Here is a 23,302-nt window from a genome sequence, read left to right as displayed (position 1 = left end):
CGACAATCTCTATTACCGCTTGGAGTCTAATAATGCAGTTCAAATTATAAATTGGTTCCCTCGCCCCTGTTATTAATTCTCCCTGATTCCAAGAAGCCGGATCATAATGGGCCGCTATCCTTTCTGGAGGCCACTGATCCTTTCCCCAATTTTGGGAGCTGCCGCCTGCAACTGCTGGTATGTCAGCCGAGCGTGTTTTCCAACGGGGTGCAGTGGCGAACGGTTCATAAATCCACATGGGAGGACTAGATGACCCTGAGTTTCCCTTCCAACTCTGAAGTCCTTTGATTCTATGAACTGCCCTTCCAAACCGAATTGTGTTTCCTTTACATTGAAATGGATGTTGTGGAATAATGTAGTAGCATTCCAATCCCCTTAAAATTTATGCTTAAAATTCTACAAGGCAGGCTCAAGCAGTATGTGGACAGAGAACTCCCAGAAGTGCAAGCTGGATTTCGAAGCGGCAGAGGAACCAGAGACCAAATTGCAAACATGCGCTGGATTATGGAGAAAGCTAGAGAGTTCCAGAAATACATTTACTTCTGCTTCATTGACTATGCAAAAGCCTTTGACTGTGTCAACCACAGCAAACTATGGCAAGTTCTTAAAGAAATGGGAGTGCCTGATCACCTTATCTGTCTCCTGAGAAGTCTCTATGTTGGACAAGAAGCTACAGTTAGAACTGGATATGGAACAACTGATTGGTTCAAAATTGGGAAAGGAGTACGGCAAGGCTGTATATTGTCTCCCTGCTTATTTAACTTATATGCAGAATTCATCATGCGAAAGGCTGGACTGGATGAATCCCAAGCCGGAATTAAGATCGCCGGAAGAAATATCAACAACCTCAGATATGCAGATGACACAACCTTGATGGCAGAAAGTGAGGAGGAATTAAAGAACCTTTTAATGAGGGTGAAAGAGGAGAGCGCAAAATATGGTCTGAAGCTCAACATCAAAAAAACAAAGATCATGGCCACTGGGCCCATCACCTCCTGGCAAGTAGAAGGGGAAGAAATGGAGGCAGTGAGAGATTTTGCTTTTTTGGGCTCCATGATCACTGCAGATGGTGACAGCAGTCACGAAATTAAAAGACTCCTGCTCCTTGGGAGAAAGCCGATGGCAAACCTAGACAGCATCTTAAAAAGCAGAGACATCACCTTGCCAACAAAGGTCTGTATAGTTAAAGCGATGGTTTTCCCAGTAGTGATGTATGGAAGTGAGAGCTGGACCATCAAGAAGGCTGATCGCCGAAGAATTGATGCTTTTGAATTATGGTGCTGGAGGAGACTCTTGAGAGTCCCATGGACTGCAAGAAGATCAAACCTATCCATTTTTAAGGAATTCAGCCCTGAGTGCTCACTGGAAGGACAGATCGTGAAGCTGAGGCTCCAATACTTTGGCCACCTTATGAGAAGAGAAGACTCCCTGGAAAAGACCCTGATGTTGGGAAAGATGGAGGGCACTAGGAGAAGGGGACGACAGAGGACAAGATGGTTGGACAGTGTTCTCGAAGCTACAAACATGAGCCTGACCACACTGTGGGAGGCGGTGGAAGACAGGAGTGCCTGGCGTGCTCTGGTCCATGGGGTCACGAAGAGTCGGACACGACTAAACGACTAAAACAACAACAATTCCAATCCCCTATAATGAGAAGAACATGTTGGACATCTGGCTGGGTCCGGTACGTTTCCACTGCTCCAGAATTCCCAGTCAGCAGTAGAGTGGCAGTGCGTGCTTGATCTGTGAGTGAAGAGAGAGTCCATACGCTGTTTCTTTCTAAACTAAACAGCTTTATTTACACAGACAGATAAAATAACAAACACCGTCCGAGACAGCAGACATCGCGTGTGTCTCTCTTTCTTCTCCGTTGAGAAGTGAAAGTAACTCACAGACAAAGAACTCAGCTCCCGGATGTAGGAAGCTCCTCCCCAGATGCAGGACACATAGAGGATAACCCCATAAATACGAAACCTCTCACCCCCTCTTGTCCTGTATCTGTAAGTATAACCACTTACCCCAAACACAGACCTTCACAGAACTCCCCATGACGCTGGAAGATTAGCCGGTTGCTTCAAAGATGCTTCCTGCAGCAAGCTCTGCTTTCACCAGCAAGATCACAACTGCCTCTGCCCCTTTCCCAGCAGCAGGCAGGATCTCAGAGCTGGACTCCGCTTTGTCTCATCCTCACACTCCGCACAAACGTGGCCTGGGACCTTCCATAACCTGTTGGACATCTGGCTGGGTCCGGTACGTTTCCATTGCTCCAGAATTCCCAGTCAGCAGTAGAGTGGCAGTGCGTGCTTGATCTGTGAGTGAAGAGAGAGTCCATATGCTGTTTCTTTCTAAACTAAACAGCTTTATTTACACAGACAGATAAAATAACAAACACCGTCCTAGACAGCAGACATCGCGTGTGTCTCTCTTTCTTCTCCGTTGAGAAGTGAAAGTAACTCACAGACAAAGAACTCAGCTCCCGGATGTAGGAAGCTCCTCCTCAGATGCAGGACACATAGATTAGCTTTAGATTATATTTTGGCCTCTACCGGAGGCGTTTGTGCCCTCATGGGATCAGAGTGCTATACGTATGTCTACAATCAAACCCTGAACATCACAGGACATTTAAACAACATACACAAACTGACCGGCGAACTTAGAGACATCCAACATGAAGGCCTTTCTGACACACAATTCTGGAGCTGGCTACCCAGGTCTGGATGGATAAAGCAACTTTTGGGGAATGGCCTCATGATGCTGATCGCTGCAGCAGCTTGCGTCGCTTTATTCTGCTGCGCGATCCACTGCTTTCCGCTCTGCTGTCAAACATGCAACGCCTGCATCCCAGTTCATCAGCCGCGAACGTCAATTCGCTCCAGAACGGGGCCTCAGGTATGGGATGATCACTCCACTTACATCGAGATGAGGCCCCTCAGGTCTCAGAGAGATACAGGCTTTGGATTTGACATGTCAGATGTCAAATTTGTGTGGAGAGAAGGATTGTGAGGTACCCACCTTCGCAATCTTATCTCCGAAGGGGGGAACTGTTGCAGGAACCGCCCCCAACCATTCAGTTTGCACAAGCATGACACACACGCACACATGACATACGTGCCACTTCCTTCAACAAACTTTATTTGAAAAGCCTTCAGTAAATACAGAATCGTAACTCTATCCCCACGGAACCCCATTCACTATTTTCAATGCAGATAGACCAGTTTCCCCATGCAAATGAACTGCTGCGCTCCAGCCAATGAGTGTAACAGAACAGCGCCCCTTGTGGCGACCAAGCAGGTACTGCAGGGCCGATGTCTTCCTCTCAATGACTGTTGACAGCTGCTAATACAATATATCCGGGTTTAATTGACCGTGACTGATCCAGTCAAAATGTATCCAAGTGTTTCCTTTTTGGGTGAAAGTGTTTTTACCTCTGTAGTGTTTCTGTTATAAATTCATAGAAAATCAGCCGTACATCGGATCTGTACCGTTCCACTTTTGTTCTGCACCTTGGAAGAAGGACTATTGAAGGGCGGAGGCTTGACATAGGGCAGCCATAATCCCCCAAGCGTACCATCATGTCCGCAGCGAGCCCACCCCACCTGGCATGCCAACATTGATGGTGCCAGACAGTGGACCATTTCACTAACAAAGAACCTGCATATGGAAGTGGATTCAGTACGGACTAAAACAAAGGACAGTGACCAGCCCTTCCCTCTGGGAGCAGGAAACCGTGAACTCCTCTTTGTCCTCTGGAATGTACTCATGAAAGGAGGAATTGGACAGGTGACAGGACACACAGATTACCACCTCAACCCCTCCCTCAACCCCTCTTTTTTGTGATGTATCAATGATGTAGTCGTGATGTAATTATGATGTAGTCTTAGGGGTGTAGCATGGGGGATTAGTAGCTAATAAAAGTTGGGGGTATTCTTTTGTTCGGGGCTTCCATCTTGCTTCGTCTTGCAGTGAGTTGGAGTCCTGTTGTAATACCCCATTACTGGAATAACATTCCTGCTGCCTCTGGAAGAGTAACATCCAGTGAGAACATAATAGTACATAATATTATTGCACTGTACATTATTAATTGAAAATACTCCCCAGCTGTTCTCCTATTATTTATATATACTTTTCGTATTTTCTTCCCCCTCTTTATTCCTTTACAAATTATAAATAGCATTTTTATTATTACATTCTCTTGCTTTATTTTTCTTTTACCCTCCCATCTTTTCTTTGTTTTTTTTTTCTTTTGTAATTTTCTGTTTGGGTATTTTTTTTGCTTTTTTTGTTTCCTTTTTTTGTTTTTCTGGTTGTGTTTTTGTGTGGTTTTCGACTTGTGTGGTTTTGTCTTGTGTTGTTGTTGGGGTTTTTTGTTGCTTTTTGTTTTTGGTTTTGGTTTGATTTTTCTTTCCCTATCTATCGGTAGCTATCGCAGCTGATATTAGCATCGGATGTCATTAGTTTTGTTGCAAGGTGCTGATTAATTGAGCCGCTAACCTGTTTAAAGATTTATATATATGATCTATCACCCTGAATGAGCAAGTGAACGCAAGGATCGCAATCATTTATTATATTTATTTGCTCTGATGAATTTGTGATATTGCTGTATTGATGATAAGCTGTAACTAATTAGATAATGGTTCATAATCAATTTTAAATATATTTAGTGAAACTGGTGAATATAAAGAAGTAGTGAATACATAGGCTGGAGATTATTATCAGATTGGAAATATTGTTGTGATTGTATTAAGAAAGATTGAATTTAATTGATATCCAGTCTGTAAGATAGAAAGAAAAAGAACAAATTACCTTGTGAACTAATTGAATTTCATAGTGATGTCTGGTAAAAAAACAACTGTGTCAGGTTCTGCGGCAGTTTCAGCCTCACAAATCAGGAGAACTTCTGTTATTGACACGGATCAACTGCTAGATATGAGAGAATTAATTTTAAGTTTGAAGAAAGATATACAAGATTTAAAAAATAATGTAAATGAAAAGGCAAAAGCAACAGAAGAAAAACTTATTTCAATGGGAGTTAAAATAGATGAAAATGTGAAAATGTGAGCCCGAGCCCCCAACAACTCCCCCCCCCCCAAACCTGGACATTTCCTTTAAAATGTCAAAAATCACCCAGATAGGCATGTTGGTCCCCAAAAAGAGGACATGTCCGGGTTTCCCCAGACATATGGCAACCCTAAATTGTTGTGGAAGATGACCCTGAAAATACTGGCAAAGCCTTGTATGGTACGGCATGGAAAGGGGAACTAGAATAAAGGACTGAAGGGGCTGCATTAGTGAGGTTGTTAGAGCAAGTTTCCTTGGAATGAGGCTCAGCGGAGACTGTAGTGTCTTTGTGATATATGGTTTATTCACACACATATACAACCTGAGCCGAAGATGGAGAGGCTCACAGCATTAACACCCCAGAAGGTCTTGCTTCTTCCAGTTACAGCCTTCGAATCAAGAAGAAATCAGGCATGGCTCTCTCTCTCTCTCTGTGACTTCTGCCAACTTCCAGCCCAGCTCTCTCACACACCTCTGACCTTTTCCTTTCTCATTCCCAGCTAGGTGAGGGAGGAGGCCCACCCTCATTTGCCCTCTGGCACAGAGCAACCACAAGGTACATAGGTGGCAACTATGACCCTTGCTTGGTTAATTCAACAATGGAATCCTCCATTAGATTTTCACCCTTGCAGGCTAACTCCCAAACTCACAAGGCTGAGGGACTAGGCAAGACCAAGGCTATTTCAAAACCAGTTTTTAGGTGCATTTAGCTTTGTGTTCTATAGCTTTTAGCCCAATATTGATTGATGGGGAATGGAGGCTTATTTTGGGATGGTTTGTGGTGCACAGCCCTGTCTTGTCTTGTCCTCTTGTATGCGTGTGTATTTTTCAAGGGCTTTTTGCTTGTTCACCAGGATCCTTCAGAAGGAAGAGACAAAAGAGTCGTGGCATTTTAGGAAAGCATAACAAAAACTTATGCAGGCATAGCCTTTTTGATCAGAAGCATAAAGGAGATAGTTCGAGATACTGGCTGAGGCCAAGGCACCTGAAAAATCATATCACCCCTTATATACCCAATGGATGGCTCTGCTCTGCAGATGACGGCTTCCTGCAGGTACCATCTTATCGGGGGTCCCTTCTCTGCTATCTTTTCAATGCCTACTTCCTCTTCCTCTTTCAAGAAGCCTTCTAAGTAGAGATAACTGAAGGTTTTGTGGAGGCGCCATAGCTTCAGTGTGTCAGCACCTGCATTGCATGCAGAAGGTCCCAGGTGCAGTCCCTAGCACCTGCAGTTAGAAGCTCAATGTAGGTAGGAGCCTCTCTCTGCCCAAGGCCTTGGAGAGCTTCTGCCACTCAGGGTGGAAGTGGGCAATACTGGGCTAAATGGATCAATAAGGTTTAGGATCAGGGACTTCCTTCTCTTAAATGAGCTACTTTCCCAGGTGGATGAGCCCCACTGCTCTTCACTTCCCTCTACAGCACGGGCAGAAGCCACTTTCTTGACTGTTGAACCCCCTAGTAGTCTCATCTGATCAATTGTCCAGAGCCTGGCTGTCAGGGCTGATTCAGCTGCAGTTCAGCATCAAAACTCAGAGATGAGCAGTAAGGTGGACTCTTTATTCAGAGAGACAAAACCCGACAGAGAAACTCCACAGGCAGGACTAGCCCCAGTTGCCAGAACGGAGGATCTTAGCCTCCTCCTAAGGTAGGGCTATCATACATCAACAGCTTCTGGGTCTTCCTTTAAGAAGCTCAATAATTTTGGGGTCTTCCTAAAAATAGCTCCACAGCTTTCGGGGTGTCTTGGTTTCTACTTTTAGAAATATGGCTTCCCTATCCTAAGGCTCCTCTCCAGTCGGCTGACTGCCCAACAGTCGTGGAGGGGCTCTCTGTGCCTTTTGTTCTGCTACATGTAATGCCTCCCTTGTTCCTGGGGACAGAGGAGGAGGGGAGAAGGGAACAGTGGACATGGCAGGTGCCTGGGGATCTGTTGCAGCCTCAGCCTCCACCTCCACCTCCACCACCTCCTCCTCCTCCTCCGCTGCCTCAGTCTCACTTAAACCTGTTGCTTCTTTAGCCTCCAACCCATCATCATCTTCTTCTTCTTCTTCTTCTTCTTCTTCTTCTTCTTCTTCTTCTTCTTCTTCTTCTTCTTCTTCTTCTGCCGACGACCTGTCTCCTGCATCCCACCAGCAGTCTCCTGGCTCAGAGCCTTCCCACTGTGATGCTTCTCTGGGGGGTTCCCTGGCTGTAGTCTCCCACCATTCCTCTTCCTCTAGCCAGTACCCGACACTATCTTTGCATGCAGGGGAAGCCCCTAACTCACTGAGAGATTGAGACCCATCAACTCCCCTCACCTGGTTAGCCTGCCAGTTGAAGCTGTTCCTGGGGTGTGGCTGCTGCTGCAGGCTGACAGTTTCTAAGAGCCACAGGTGAGAGCTGTAGTGACCAAAGGTGGACAAACTACCCCAGAAGGAGCACAACGTGTCCCCCCCCCCGAGATACTACCCCTCCCCTTGCACCCTTGAGTTGTGAAGGACAGAGAGTGGAGAGTTGAATGTGTGTAGAAACCAGCCTCCCTTAGGAAAGCAAAGTTTACATTCATCACTCCACCCACTTTCACCTGTGGCCCTTCCCACCACAGGCACACGGCCCCTGGAAGGCTTCCCAGAGGAGAATATGGCCCTTAAGACTGAAAAAGAGTCCCCAACTCCGAACTAGTGACGAATTGCCATTGATGGCTCCAGCTGGATGTTGAAATCTCCCTCTAAGCTCCTTCTCAGATCCATGTTCCCTTTCAACAACTGGCTTCCTCCTGCAGGTCAAACAGTCCCCTCAGTACAAGGACCCATTGTTTCTCCATGTGCATTTTCAGCAGCCTCCCATGTGACTGTCAGTGATATCATTTTCCCCATCCTCAGATTTTACCCCACCCCCGGCAGCCTAAAATTCTCATCAGATTATATCTTCAAAGGAAATAAGGCATCTCCAGCTGAGCAAGACCTGGTATTTCCCCCTCTTCAGATAGCTCTGAATCTTCAGCTGCAGAGGAAATATGCCCACGGTCCTTTCAAAATTTCCAGTGTATTCGTAGGAACATCACCTGTCTTGGAAAAAAGGAAGGAACAAATGTCTCAGATGCAAGCCCTTTAATCTGGAATTGCTATTCTTAACTCCATGTGGCTGGGGTGTTCTGGGGCTTCTGTACCTTGAACTAATAATTTCTTGTTTGACTTGTTGATGGACTATATGGAATTGGCGGAAATGACTGGCAGAATCCGAGACCAGGGAGAAGAGTCGGTGGAAGAAGACTGGAAAAAGTTTAAAGACTATTTACAGAAATACTGTAAAATTAATGAATGTTAGAAAAATGTGGGAATGAAGTTATATGGCTTTAGTAGAAATGTTATAAGGAATTAAGTATAAATAGATTAATAGAGTATTAAAGGAAAAAATAAGGTTAGAATATGTTAAGATAATTATAGGATAGAAAACAGAGGAAGATGGAAAGGAATTGCTGAAACAATTAACAGAAGTGGAATACAAAAAGGGAGGTGTGAGGAGGTCGTTGAAATAAGTGAATGAAAGATAAGATATTGAAATTGTTTGATGTGTTTTAAACTGTTTTTGTTTTGTTTTGTTAGTTTAATGTGTTAGTGTTATGTAGTGTTTTTGTATTGTATTGTATTGTTCATTTTTTTTTGTAGTGTTTAAATTGTTGGAAAAGTAATAAATATTATTCTAAAAAAAATAATAATAATTTCTTGTTTGCATGTTCTACCCCAGCTGCTGCTCCCTGTTCAGTTCAGCTGGGGGATTAATTATGCTTTGTCATTTGATTCGTCAGGGTCTGTTCCATACATGCCGGGTGGAGAGAGAAGTGTAATTTACTGTTTTCCTGTGTGAGCTGTTGAGGGGCGGGGTGTGTGAGTGTGGAGTGTGGAGATAATGAAAAGAAACACATTAAAGCAGCATGGAAAACAGAAACCAAGTAGTTAAGGGGCATTTCATCAAATAATCCCTCTAGTTGTGCAGAATGAGAAGAACTGGGGCAGCTGCAAGGATAAAACTACTAATTCATGTCATGTCTAACTGGTTTGAGTGAAAGGCTTCTCAGAAGCTAGGGCATGTCATAAAATACAGCAATGTACAAAAGCGGGTGGACGGTGGACATTAAAATCAGTCAAAATAATTAAAATGTCTGGGTGCTCAAGAAATGTTTAAATGGCAGCACAGAGCTGTTGGCATAAAAAAGGTCTTCAAGAGATGCCTGAAAGTCAGCATTTCATTACAGAACAGCATTGTCACTGATTCAGTCACTTTTGCAGACAGCTCAACTTCTACTACCAATTACCTCCTGCAGAGTGTTGCCACAAAAGAGAGTTTTGGGAGGACTGTAGGACAAGCTTGCAGTTCATTCAGGTCCAAGACCACCCCCCAGATACATCGTACCTACATCACAGAAAGGGCGGTCTACAACAGAAATCTGAGTGTGTTGTTTACCTCCTGTCTGGCAGGTTCCCTGTTAATGCTCACTTGATTGGATACCCTGGGGAGCCTGGCCAGTCTTTTGTAATGACAAATACTAAGTTCCCTTTTTTTTTTAAAAGCGTTTATTAATTTTCCAATAAGAACATCTGTAATGGTTCTAGGGGTTGCTCGTGCGTAAATCGGCGCCACACCTGGCTGGGTTGCCTGAATGAACCCTTTCTGTCCGGACAGCCACTCGCCCGTGGCTGTCTCAATCGCTGGCAGAATCCGTCAGTGGGCGCTTCTTGAACTTCTTCCAGCAAAGCAGCTCTTTGACGACTAGTCTCCGCCTACTCTCCCTGCGCGGAAGCCTTCTGCGCAGGGAGGGTATGGGCAGCAGAGGACCCGTACTCTCCCCGCTGGTCCCCGGCGAGGAGTCATGGAGCCACCTCGCTGATTTCCCCATTTGCCCCCCTTCTCCACTGGTGCTACGCTGATTTCCTTCCCCAGAAGATGTGCTGCTTCTCTCCCTCCCGGGACGCACTCCGGACTCCCTCTGGAGCCCTCCCTCTCCCTCTGGCTCCGATGGCAGTTCCCTGACATCCACCTCCTCCCCAGGACCCCCTCCACCCCCGGCGCGATTTTCCAATACAACCTCGTCTCTTTCCTCGGCCGACGATGCGGGGAATCCCCTGAAGGAGCTGTCACCATCCTCTGAGGATTCAAAACCAGCCTCCCACCTGCTCAGATCTCTCCCCGCAGGGTGGACCTCCCAGTCTGATTCCTCTCCCTCTGACAACTCCCCTCCCTCCTCTTCGGAGGCAGGAAAACCCACAAAGTCCCCTTTGTCGTCTGTGGCTCCAAATTCTTCCTTCCAGAATCTCGCTAGTGGTTTTGGCTTATCTGGGAACAAACTGTGGAATTCTTCCACCAGATAGCCGTCATTGATTGATTCAGCGGGGACCCACGTGTTTTCTGACCTGGGTTCTCCCTCCCAAGCTACCAAGTACTCCACCTGGCGACCTCGCCACCTTGAATCGAATATTTCCGTGGCTTGGTTGCGGTGTTCCCTCTCCTCTACCAGTGGGTGGGTGGTGACTCCTCCCTCCCACCCCGGAAATTCCCGCCCCTCCCTGTACGGTGAAAGTAGGGACCTATGGAACACCGGATGTATCTTCATGCTGTCCGGCAACTTGAGTTTGAATGCCACTGGGTTCACCTGCTGTGTTACCTCAAAAGGCCCCAGCCGCCTCGGCTGCAACTTCTCTCACCCTCCCTTTAGGGGTAACCCTTGGGTTGACAACCACACCCGGTCTCCCACCCGTATGGCCTCCCCCTCCCCACAGTGCTTGTCCACCTGCCTCTTGTAAACTTCCTTGGCCCGCTCCAAGTTCATCTTGAGTTGCTGGTGCAAGGCCTCCATTTCTTCTATAAACTGCTCAGCCGCACGTACACTCCATCCTTCCTCCCCCCTCTCCGGGAAGGCCCTGGGGTGACACCCATAATTGGCCATGAACGGGCTCATTCCCGTGGACACATCTTCAGCGTTATTGTACGCAAATTCAGCCAAAGCTAGTTTCTCTACCCAATCGTTCTGTCTCTCGCTGATGTAGCAGCGTAGGTATTGCTGGAATATACTGTTCGCTCTTTCTGCTTGTCCATTGGTTTCTGGGTGCCTCTCTGTCGAGAAGCTCACCTCGACCTGTAGCAAGCTCATGAGCTTCCTCCAGAACCTGGAAGTAAATTGTTTCCCGCGATCCGAGATTACCCTCGAGGGAGACCCATGCAGTCTTAAAATGTGATCCACAAACAACCTGGCTGTCTCCTCTGCTGTCACCGCGTGTGAGCAAGCTATGAAATGGCACATTTTTGTCAGTAGATCGACTACTACCATGACTGCTGTCTTCCCCCTTGACTTGGGCAAATCTGTCATAAAATCAGTGGACATCACCTCCCAGGGCCTTCCCGGTGTAGGTAAGGGTTCCAGTAACCCTGCGGGGGCAGGCCTCTCTCCCTTTGCCCTCTGGCATCGGTCGCACCCCCATACATATTCCCGTACGTCTTCCCTCACCTTTGGCCACCAGAACTGCCTGGTGACAAGCAGCATGGTCTTGTGCTGTCCAAAGTGCCCAGCTGTTGGGTTGTCATGGAGTTGTTTAAGTACCTTCCCCCTCAAGGTCTCCCCCGGTACATACAGTGCCCCCTTATAGTACAGTAGCCCTTCCTTTTCCTCAAACCCTCCATGGTCTTCCCTTCCGTCCCGGAGTTCCCTGATTTTCGCTTGAGCGAACGCATTGTCTCTAGTAAGCCCTGCCAGTTCTCGTTTCCCAACCAACGCTCCCCCACACACCCACCGGTCCTCGGGAAACACGTGTCGGATCTCTGGTGGTCCCTCTCCTTCCATGTACTCCGGTTTCCGGGAGAGAGCATCTGCTCTTACGTTTTCCTCTCCTGGCACGTATCGTATCTCGAAGGAAAACTTGGCGAACTCCTGGGCCCATCGAATCTGTCTCTGGTTGAGCACTCGCACGGTCCGCCAGTATTCCAAGTTCTTGTGGTCAGTACAAACCTGGATCTTGTGCCGCGCCCCTATCAACAGATGTCTCCATTGCTGAAACGCCGCATAGATCACAAGCAGTTCTCGGTCATACACTGTGTAGTTTTGCTCTGACTTGCTCAGCTTCCTTGAGAAAAAGGCACACGGCCTCCAGTCCTGCTTGGCCCCGAGCTGCAAAAGGACCGCTCCAACGGCTCGGTCGGACAAGTCCATCTCCAGTCTCATGGGCTTCTCCAGATGAACGTGCAGGAGCTGCTCTTCCGAAGCGAACGCCTTCTTCAGCCTTTCAAAGGATTGCTGGGCACTTTCTGTCCACGCGAACTTCTTTTTGCTACTGAGACAATCTGTTATTGGTGCTGTCAAGTGAGCGAAGTTCTTTATGAACTTCCTGTAGAAGTTGCTGAACCCTAAGAACCTCTGCACATCCTTCTGGGTTTTGGGGGCTTTCCATTCCAGCACTGCCTTCACCTTGCCTGGGTCCATAGCTAGGCCCTTGTCTGACAACTTGTACCCCAGAAACTCGACCTCCCTGGTGTGAAATTGGCATTTTTCCAGCTTGACCCACAACTGATGCTTCTGCAGTCTCTGTAGCACTTCCCTGACGTCTCTGACGTGTTGCTTCTCATTGTCCGAATAAATTAAGACGTCATCCAAAAAGGCTACGCAATTCTTGTACAGCAGGGGCCCCAACACGTGGTGCATGAATGCTTGAAAGCAGGCGGACCCCGATTGTAATCCAAATGGCATGACTAAGTACTCGAAAGCCCCCAGGGGGGTGAACATGGTAGTTTTCCATTCGTCCCGCTCCCTTATCCTAATCAAATTGTATGCCCCCCTGAGGTCCAGCTTGGTAAAAATCTTCCCCCGCCTCACCCGTGTTAAAATGTCGTCAATCCTTGGCATTGGGAAGGTCACGGGTTCTGACACCAGGTTCAAGGCCCTATAATCCACGACCAATCTGGGCTGATTAGTCTCTTTTTTGTCCACAAAGAACACCGGACTGCCCCCCACCACCTTTGATTCCCTTATGAACCCCCTCTTCAGGTTCTTGTCAATAAACTGCCGCAACTCCTGCATCTCCCGGTCGGACATGGCATACAGCTTACCCACCGGCAACTGAGCCCCTGGGAGTAGGTTGATTTGGCAGTCAAAGGGCCTGTGGGGGGTAGTCTACCTGTCTCCCTCTTGCTGAAGACCTCCTTCAGGTCAGCATATTGTGGTGGCACCTCCCCTTTTTGTTCCACGGCCAGACCAGCCACCCTGGCTGTCATTCTTGGGTTCTCCCCTCCCAGACAGTGTCCTAAGCAGTAAGCTGACCCAAAGGTGACTGATCGCTGATGCCATGACACTACTGGATCATGCAGTGCCAGCCAGCTCATCCCCAGTATTATTGGGGGTCCTGCCAGTGTGGCCACGTGAAAGGCAATGGTCTCCGCGTGCCTGGAAACCCTCATTCGCATTGGCGGGGTCTGGTGTGTCACTCCCCCCGCCCAAGAAGTTCCCTGCCATCGATGGTTGTCACCTGCAAGGGAAAATCTAGAGGCAACAGGTGGAGTTGGTGCTCCAGAGCGAAGTCTCTGCTGAAGAAATTACACGAGCTGCCCGAATCCAGCAGTCCCTTAACTTTGACGGGGTGTCCATTCGGGAGTTCTAGCACCACTTCTATGGCTATAGCTGCCTTGGGGGGGTCAGGCTGGGGCACTTCTATTGGTTACTGGCCTGGCTGCTGCCCCTGCTGGTTGGCAGCCAGGCGTTGTTGTTTCCCTGTGCCTGCCCTTCCTCCCCCTTCTCCTCGTGGCCTGCAGCCCCCACCATCCCTTGCCAGGCTTTTCGTTGAGGTCAGACCTTAGCAAAATGTCCTGGTTGTTGACAGAGGAAACACTTCTTGGTAGTTTTCCACTCCTTTCCCTCCCTTTTATGACCTTCACCGGAGTTTGAAACCTCTCTCTCGCGCGCGCCATCAATTTCCATTGGCTCCGCCGCCTGGGAAGGCTCCCTCGGTATCTCAGGAATGTGGTAGTCATGGAAACGTTCCCCTCTTATTTCCCGCTTCTCCTGAGCCCGCGCTTCTTGGTGTACGCCTATCGCGAGCACAGCCTTTGTGAGCTCATCCATCGACCGTGGCCGGGGCGCTCGGGACAACTCGTCTTTCACTTCGGGGGACAGACCCGCCTCAAACAACATTTGTATTGGTTCAGAGTCCAGATCCCACCCGAGCCGGTGGACTAACATCGCAAAACGCGACCAGTAGTTTCTGACGGAGTGGCCCCCCTGCTTGCACCCCATCAGTTCCCACCGTGTCACGCTTTGCTCCACCTCGCTGGAGAACATCGCGTCCATTCCCTGAAAGAATTTCTTAAGGTCCTTCAAGGCATCATTTTGCGTTGCCATTAGGGGCCTGATCCATTCACGCACCCCATCCTGCAGATGCCCCACAATGTAAGCCACCCTCTCCCCGTCATCAGCAAAGTCATCTTTCTGCAGCTCCAAAGCATACTGCACTTCCGTTCGGAAAGCATTGTAGTCTTGGGGCTTTCCACCAAACTTGTGTACCAGCCCCGGTACCTTCCTTGCGATGGGGGTGGTTCTGACCTGTGCATCCTGAGCCCGTCTTTCGTCCAGCCGCGCCGTCAGGATAGCTACATGCGTCTCCAAGTCTCAGTTCCTCTCGACCAGACTCCGCACCGCAGCTGGTTGCTCCGTCTCTCCGGCTGTCCCTGTTTGGCTCATTGTGCTGCCTCTCCGGGGCTGCGCACAAGCAACGTCAGTGACTGATGGATTGCTGTAATGGTTCTAGGGGTTGCTCGTGCGTAAATCGGCGCCACACCTGGCTGGGTTGCCTGAATGAACCCTTTCTGTCCGGACAGCCACTCGCCCGTGGCTGTCTCAATCGCTGGCAGAATCCGTCAGTGGGCGCTTCTTGAACTTCTTCCAGCAAAGAAGCTCTTTGACGCCTAGTCTCCGCCTACTCTCCCTGCGCGGAAGCCTTCTGCGCAGGGAGGGTGTGGGCAGCGGAGGACCCGTGCTCTCCCCGCTGGTCCCCGGCGAGGAGTCATGGAGCCACCTCGCCGATTCCCCCATCTGCCCCCCTTCTCCACTGGTGCTACGCTGATTTCCTTCCCCAGAAGATGTGCTGCTTCTCTCCCTCCCGGGACGCTCTCCAGACTCCCTCTGGAGCCCTCCCTCTCCCTCTGGCTCCGATGGCAGTTCCCTAACAACATCTAATTAACATATCAAATCAAATCAAATCCAATACAAATAAAAAACTAAAATAAAAAATTCCAATTGCAGCAGGAGACTTTTTCAGGTGGTTCGCAATTTAGCGGAACCACCTGCAACATCAGGGCCCAGTACGGACCACATGATCTCCTGCAATGATTTTGCAAAATTTTTTGCAGATAAAGTAACTCAGATTCGGGAAGAGGTAGACTCCACCGTGGGAGCAGGTCCGGGGTGGGAGAGTGCTAGAGTCCTGTCTAGTCAAGTTGCATGGAATCAATTCCAATCTGTTACCTCCGAGGATGTGGACAGGCTGCTTGGATGAGTGAAACCAACCACCTGTCTCCTTGATCCTTGCCCATCCTGGCTTATAAAAGCTAGCCGGGAAGGGCTGGGCGATGGGCTTTGCGAGGTGGTGAATGCTTCTCCTTGTGAGGGAGCCTTTCCAGACCCGCTGAAAGAGGCGGTTATTAAACCGCTTCTTAAAAAACCATCTTTAGATGCTGCCAATATGGTCAACTATCGCCCAGTCTCAAATCTTCCATTCTTGGGCAAGGTGATTGAGCAGGTGGTTGCTGAACAACTCCAGGCACGCCTGGAAGAAGAGGACCATTTGGATCAGGCCTCATCATGGGACTGAAACTGCCTTGGTTGCACTGGTCGATGATCTCCTGCGGGCTAGGGACAAAGGTGAGAGCTGTTTCCTAGTTCTGCTGGATCTCTCAGCGGCCTTTGACACCATCAACTATAACATCCTTCTGGACCGTCTAGAGGGGCTGGGAGCTGCGGGCACTGTTATACAGTGGTTTTGCTCCTTCCTCCTGGGCCGTGTTCAGAAAGTGGTGGTGGGGAATGAGTGTTCAGACCCTTGGGCTCTCACTTGTGGGGTGCCTCAGGGTTCTGTCCTCTCCCCCATGCTTTTCAACATCTACATGCAGCCGCTGGGAGAGATCACCAGGGGGTTTGGGCTGGGTGTTCATCAGTATGCGGATGATACCCAGCTCTACCTCTCTTTCAAATCGGAACCAGTGAAGGCGGTGAAGGTCCTGTGTGAGTGTCTGGAGGCAATTGGAGGATGGATGGCGGCTAACAGAGTGAGATTGAATCCTGACAAGAGAGAAGTACTGTTTTTATGGGACAAGGGGCGGGCGGGTGTGGAAGACTCCCTGGTCCTGTCTCACCAGAGTGGTGCATGCTCTGGTTATCTCTCGCTTAGACTACTGCAATGCACTCTATGTGGTGCTTCTTTTGAAGGTGACCCGGAAACTACAATTAATCCAGAATGCAGCAGCTAGACTGGTGACTGGGAGCGGCCACCGAGACCACATAACACTGTTCTTGAAAGACCTACACTGGCTCCCAGTACGTTTCCGAGCACAATTCAAAGTGTTGGTGCTGACCTTTAAGGCCCTAAATGGCCTCTGTCCACTATACCTGAAGGAGCGTCTCCACCTCCATCGTTCTGCCCGGACACTGAGGTCCAGCGCCGAGGGCCTTCTGGCGGTTCCCTCACCAGAAAGGCCCAGAAAGCAATAAAGGACTACTTTGAGATAAATCTGAGAACAGAAGTGGGAAAAAGAGTAATTTGGGACGCAAGTAAAGCCGTTATGCGAGGATTCTTAATACAACAGAATGCCATAAAAAGGAAGAGACAAAATGAGCAAAAGGATAAGATCCTGGAAAAGATAAAAGAAGGAGAAAAAAGATTGAGATCTAAACCAAAGTCACATGAAATCTTGAGAGAAATTAAGTTTTATCAGAGACAATACATGGAATTGATGAACCAAGAGATAGAATGGAAAATAAAACAAATGAGACAAAAGACATTTGAATCGGCAGATAAATGTGGGAAATTTTTGGCATGGCAACTGAAGAAGAGACAAAAACAGAATACGGTTACCAATTTAGAAGTGGAGGGAAAGAACATCTACAAACCAAATGAGATTAGAAATTGTTTTCAGAGCTATTTCAGGAGACTCTATGCACAAGGGCCGGTGAACGAAAAAGAGATTGAAGAATTTCTTTAAAAATATGGATTACAAAAAATTTCTGAACAAAGTAGAGTGATTTTGAACCAGAAATTAACTGATCAAGAAATTGAGGGAGCCATTCAGAACATGCAATTGGGAAAATCTCCAGGACCTGATGGACTGACCTCCAGATACTACAAAGCTTTGAAAGAATGGCTTTTGCAACCGTTGAAGGAGGTCTGCAACGAAATTATAGAGGGGAAGAAGGCACCTGAATCGTGGAAAGAAGCTTATATTACACTTATACCAAAGACAGAGACTGAAAAGAACCAGGTTAAGAACTACCGCCCAATATCATTACTCAATGTGGATTACAAAATTTTTGCAGACATTTTGGCAAAAAGACTGAAAAGAGTTTTGGTGGGGGAGATTCATAAAGACCAAGCGGGCTTTCTTCCAGGAAGACATCTGTCAGACAATGTGAGAAACATAATAGATATTATGGAGTTATTGGAAGTTAATATTAATACCAAGGCAGTGTTAATTTTTGTGGATGCGGAGAAGGCCTTTGACAACATTTCTTGGAATTTTATGAAAAAGAACCTCCAAGGGATGGGGGTAGGCCAAGGTTTTGAAAATGGTATAAGTGCAATTTATTCTGAACAAAAAGCAAAATTGATTGTAAATAATGTGGTAACAGAAGAGTTTGCTATTGAGAAAGGGACACGACAGGGATGCCCAATATCCCCATTACTTTTTATATCGGTCCTGGAGGTCTTATTAAACATGATTAGAGAGGACCAGCTGGTTAAAGGGATTCAGGTCGGAGCTAAACAGTATAAACTGAGAGCATTTGCAGATGATCTAGTTTTAACTTTGGAAGAGCCAGACACTAGTACGAAAAGAGTTTTAGAATTAATACAAACATGTGAGAAGCCAAGTTACAGGGAACCAGGCAAAGGGCCTTCTCGGTAGTGGCGCCCGCCCTGTGGAATGCCCTCCCACCAGATGTCAAAGAGAAAAATAACTACCAAACTTTTAGAAGACATCTAAAGGCAGCCCTGTTTAGGGAAGCGTTTAATGTTTAATAGGTTATTTTATTTTAGTGTTTTGTTGGAAGCCGCCCAGAGTGGCTATTATTATTATTATTATTATTATTATTATTATTATTATTATTAAAACCTCCTTCAAAGACTCCTTGTTGATTTATTCTTAAGCAAACTGTCAGTGTTTGTAAAAAGCAAAAAAGGAGGAAAAGGTTCTGACCTCCATTTGTCTCCTCAGCCTGGTCCTCAGACCCTTGTCGGCACAAAAAGAGTCCACGAGAATATCCTTGCAGAGTTTTATTCTTAAAAGTCTTTGTGCAAAACACGACTGAATAACTATACACACCAGCACCAATCAACCAACCAACCCAAACACCAGCCTCAGCAACAAACTAACATTTCTCACTTATATATACAACTTGGTGCAGACCGCTGAGTCATGCTGACCCAGCTTTATTCGCATTAAAGAAACAGCGGCCATTTTAGCCGTGACACCCCTTCTGTTTCTTAAATGCGAAAAACCCCAACAGAAACAATACATACATAGAATACATACATACAGTATATACATAAACCCAGTTTTGTCATCAATTCATTATGACATGCTGCTGGCAAAGGCTTGGTAAACAAATCAGCAATATTATCTTGTGATTGACAATACTCCAGTTTGATTACCCCATTCTGTACACAATCTCTCACATTCGCATGACGGATAGCAATATGTTTTGATGCGGATTTCATTGTTTCCGAGTCCGCTAATGCAATGCACGATTGGCTATCTTCATACACTTAGATAGGCAAATCTACTTTACAATCTAGATCTTTTAGTATCTGTATAAACCACATGATTTCATTGCATGCTAGCGACAGGCTCCCATATTCTGCCTCACAGGATGAGGTTGCAACAATTCCTTGTTTCTTTGATATCCATCCAATTATGGAATTGGCAAACATCATAGCCATTCCACTTGTAGATTTTCTGGTAGCTACACAGCTTCCCCAGTCCGCATCAACAAATACTTTTAGTTTTTCGTCTTGTGTACTAGATATCTTCAAACATACATTTAATGTCCCCTTTAGATATCTGATAAGCCTTTTTCAAAGCACACCAATCGGCAGTACTGGGTTTAGATACACTTTGACTCAGAACATTTGTAGCACATGCAATGTCTGGCCTTGACCACTGGCTTAAATACAACAGTGATCCTATTTTTGAGTGATACAACTCAGGCTGATCAAATTCATCATCACACACTGTCTTTGGGAAATCTGGTGTCATGGGAGTCTGAACTGGCTTGCAATTTTCCATGCCAAACTGCTCTATTAAATGAATAATTTTCTCTTTCTGGCTCAATAGGAAGCTTCCATCTGCTTCCTGCCTTACTTCTACTCCCAAGTAATTGCTTACAGGCCCTAAGGCTTTAAGCTTAAACCTCTTTTCCAGTTGACTTGTGAGCTTCTGGATCTCATCTGTGGAACTCCCTGCCACAAGCAAATCATCAACAAAGACTAAGAGGATTAGATATTTGTTGCCTGTCCCCTTAGTGTACAGGCATGGATCAGCCACACTCCTTTTAAAACCAAGTTTTACAAGGGCTTCATTTAAACACTGGTTCCAACACCTTCCACTTTGTTTGAGACCATAAACAGCTTTTTTCAAACGCCAGACTGCACCATTCTCCTCTTCAAACCCAGGGGGTTGTCTCATTAACACTTCATGGTCTAAATTTGCATGCAGATATGCAGCATCAACATCAAAATGGTGCACTGCTAGTTGTCTTACAGCAGCAATGGAAAGCATTTGTCAGAGCTGCCCAAGGTCCCAGCTCACAAAGGACCAACGCTGCTTTGTTGTTAAATACAAAAGTCTTTATTGAAGTTCAGTTTCACTTCCAGAGCCGCAGCGCGCAGCCCCACGTCTCAAGCTTTAGACCGCTGATGACCCTTCTGAATCTCCTCCCCCTGTACACCAATTTAAGACCCTCGCCTTGCTCCACCTTTTCCGCTGCTCCTTCCTCCTCTGGGTCCGCCTGCCCGCCAGGGTCTCGCCCTTCCTAGCCTCTTCTGACGCTGATTCCCCTGAGCCTTCTCCCTCTCTCCGGTGGGCTTTAGGAGCTGGTTCCCCATCCGGGTCTCCTGCTGTCCCGCGCGCCTGTACATTTGAACTTGGCGCGCGCGCCCAGCCAGCAGTTTTCCTCCTAACCGTTTCACTGCTGCTGTCACTGCTTCCCCCTTCGGGTGGGCTAGCTGCAACTGACCTCCCCTCCATTCCCCCACTCTCCGATGGAGGCGTGGTCAGCCCTGACTCACTCTCCCTCCCCTCCGGAGGAGACGCTGGCCCTGACACATGTGACTCTTCCCCCCCACTACGCTCTGGTGGGGAAACTGGTCCCGATCCTCCACTGCTGCTTTGGGGTTCCCCTCTGGCTCCTTGTTTCTGGTGCGTCCCCCCTGGGACCCCCCTTGCCCTGACCATCGGAGCCCCCTTCTGGGAATCTTCTGATTCGCTGGAGAAGCTCATAGAATCTCTCTTTTTTTTATATATATATAATATTTTTATTTTCCATTTAAACACAATACAACGAACATAAACATACAAAAAAACAGAAAACAAAACAAAAAACATGTATCATTTCATATCCTAATTTCATATCCCATCTTCCCCGACTTCCTCATGCTTCCCCTTTCTGTATTCCAAATTCTTATTGATTGTTCAGCAAATCTTCCCTTATTTTAATTTAAATTTAGATTATTCTTCCTTATTCTCCTTGTCTTAACCATTACTAATAGTAACCATTTACTTTCCAGTCCAACATCATTCTAACTTTCATTAACTTTGTAATATTTCTTTAAATAGTCCTTGAATTTTTTCCATTCTTCTTGCGCTGCTTCTCTTCCCTGGTTTCGGATTCTGCTCGTCATTTCTGCCAAGCCCATATAGTCTATCACCTTCATCTGCCATTCTTCCAGTGTGGGTAGTTCTTGCGTCTTCCAGTACTTCGCAATGAGTATTCTAGCTGCTGTTGTAGCATACATAAAGAAAGTTATATCCGTCTTTAACACCCCTTGGCCGACAATACCCAAGAGAAAGGCCTCTGGTTTCTTGGGGAAAGTATATTTAAATACCTTTTTAAGTTCATTATAGATCATTTCCCAGAATGCCTTAATCTTCGGGCAAGTCCACCAAAGATGAAAAAATGTACCTTCAGTTTCTTTACATTTCCAACATTTGTTGTCAGGCACATGGTAAATCTTTGCAAGCTTGACTGGGGTTATGTACCACCTATATATCATTTTCATAATGTTTTCTCTTAAGGCATTACATGCCGTAAATTTTATCCCGGTGGTCCACAACTTTTCCCAATCAGCAAACAAGATATTATGACCAATGTCCTGAGCCCATTTAATCATGACCGATTTAACCGTTTCATCTTGTGTATTCCATTTCAGCAGCAGATTGTACATTTTGGACAAATTCTTAGTACTGGGTTCTAACAGTTCTGTCTCCAATTTTGATTTTTCCACCTGGAAGCCAATTTTACTGTCCAGTTTAAACGCTTCATTTATTTGATGGTAGTGGAACCAGTCTCTCACCTTCCCTTTTAATTTCTCAAAACTCTGCAATCTCAATTTGTCCCCTTCCTTTTCCAAAATTTCCCAGTATCTTGGCCACTTGGACTCCATATTTAACTTTTTAACTGCCTTAGCTTCCATTGGCGACAGCCACCTTGGAGTTTTATTTTCCAGCAAGTCTTTATATCTGTCCCAGACATTTAGTAGTGCTTTTCTGACAATATGATTTTTAAAACTTTTATGTGCTTTAACCTTGTCATACCACAAATATGCATGCCACCCAAAAATGTTATTAAAACCTTCCAAATCCAAAATGTCTGTGTTTTCAAGAAGTAGCCATTCTTTCAGCCAGCAGAAAGCTGCCGCTTCATAGTACAGTTTAAAGTCTGGCAGGGCAAACCCCCCTCTTTCCTTTGAATCCGTTAGTATCTTAAATTTAATTCTGGGCTTTTTGCCCTGCCAGACAAATTTAGATATGTCTTTTTGCCACCTCTTGAAACAATCCATTTTATCAATTATTTGCAATGCTTGGAACAAAAACAACATTCTTGGCAATACATTCATCTTTATAGCTGCAATACGGCCTAACAAGGAAAGCTTTAAGTTGGACCAAATCTCCAAATCTTTTTTCACTTCTCTCCAAGTTTTTTCATAATTATCTTTAAACAAATTCACATTTTTAGCTGTCATATTTATACCCAAATATTTCACTTTTTTAACCACAGTTAACCCTGTCTCATTCTGGAACCTTTCCTTTTCTATCTGTGTCAAATTTTTCTCCAAAACCTTTGTCTTAGACTTATTCAGTTTAAATCCTGCCATTTGACCAAACTCTTGAATTATTTCCAAAACTCTTTTCGTGCTAGCTTCTGGCTCTTGCAATGTAAGTACTAAGTCATCTGCAAATGCTCTCAGTTTATATTGTTTAGCTCCGACCTGAATCCCTTTAACCAACTGGTCCCTCCTAATCATATTAAGCAAAACCTCCAGGACCGATATAAAAAGTAATGGGGAGATAGGGCACCCCTGACGTGTCCCTTTTTCAATCTTGAACTCTTCTGTAACCACATTATTTACAATTAGTTTGGCTTTCTGTTCAGAGTATATTGCACCTATACCATTCTCAAACCCTTGGCCTACCCCCATCCCCCGGAGGTTCTTCAACATAAAACTCCAAGAAATGTTGTCAAAGGCTTTCTCGGCATCCACAAATATCAAAACAGCTTTAGTGTTTATGTTCACTTCCAGCTTTTCCAAAATGTCAATTATATTCCTTACATTGTTCGACAAATGCCTTTTTGGGAGAAAGCCCGCTTGGTCCCCGTGAATCTCCTCCATCAAAACTCTTTTCAGTCTTTTTGCTAAAATATCAGCAAAGATTTTGTAATCCACATTCAATAACGAGATGGGTCGGTAGTTTTTAAGTTGGGTCTTTTCAGTCTCTGTCTTTGGTATAAGTGTAATGTAAG

Source organism: Podarcis filfolensis, assembly GCF_964270895.1.
Source record: "Podarcis filfolensis genome assembly, chromosome: W".
Lineage (NCBI taxonomy): Eukaryota > Metazoa > Chordata > Lepidosauria > Squamata > Lacertidae > Podarcis > Podarcis filfolensis.
The sequence above is the reverse complement of the archived record's forward strand: the minus strand, read 5'-3'. Positions refer to the sequence as shown.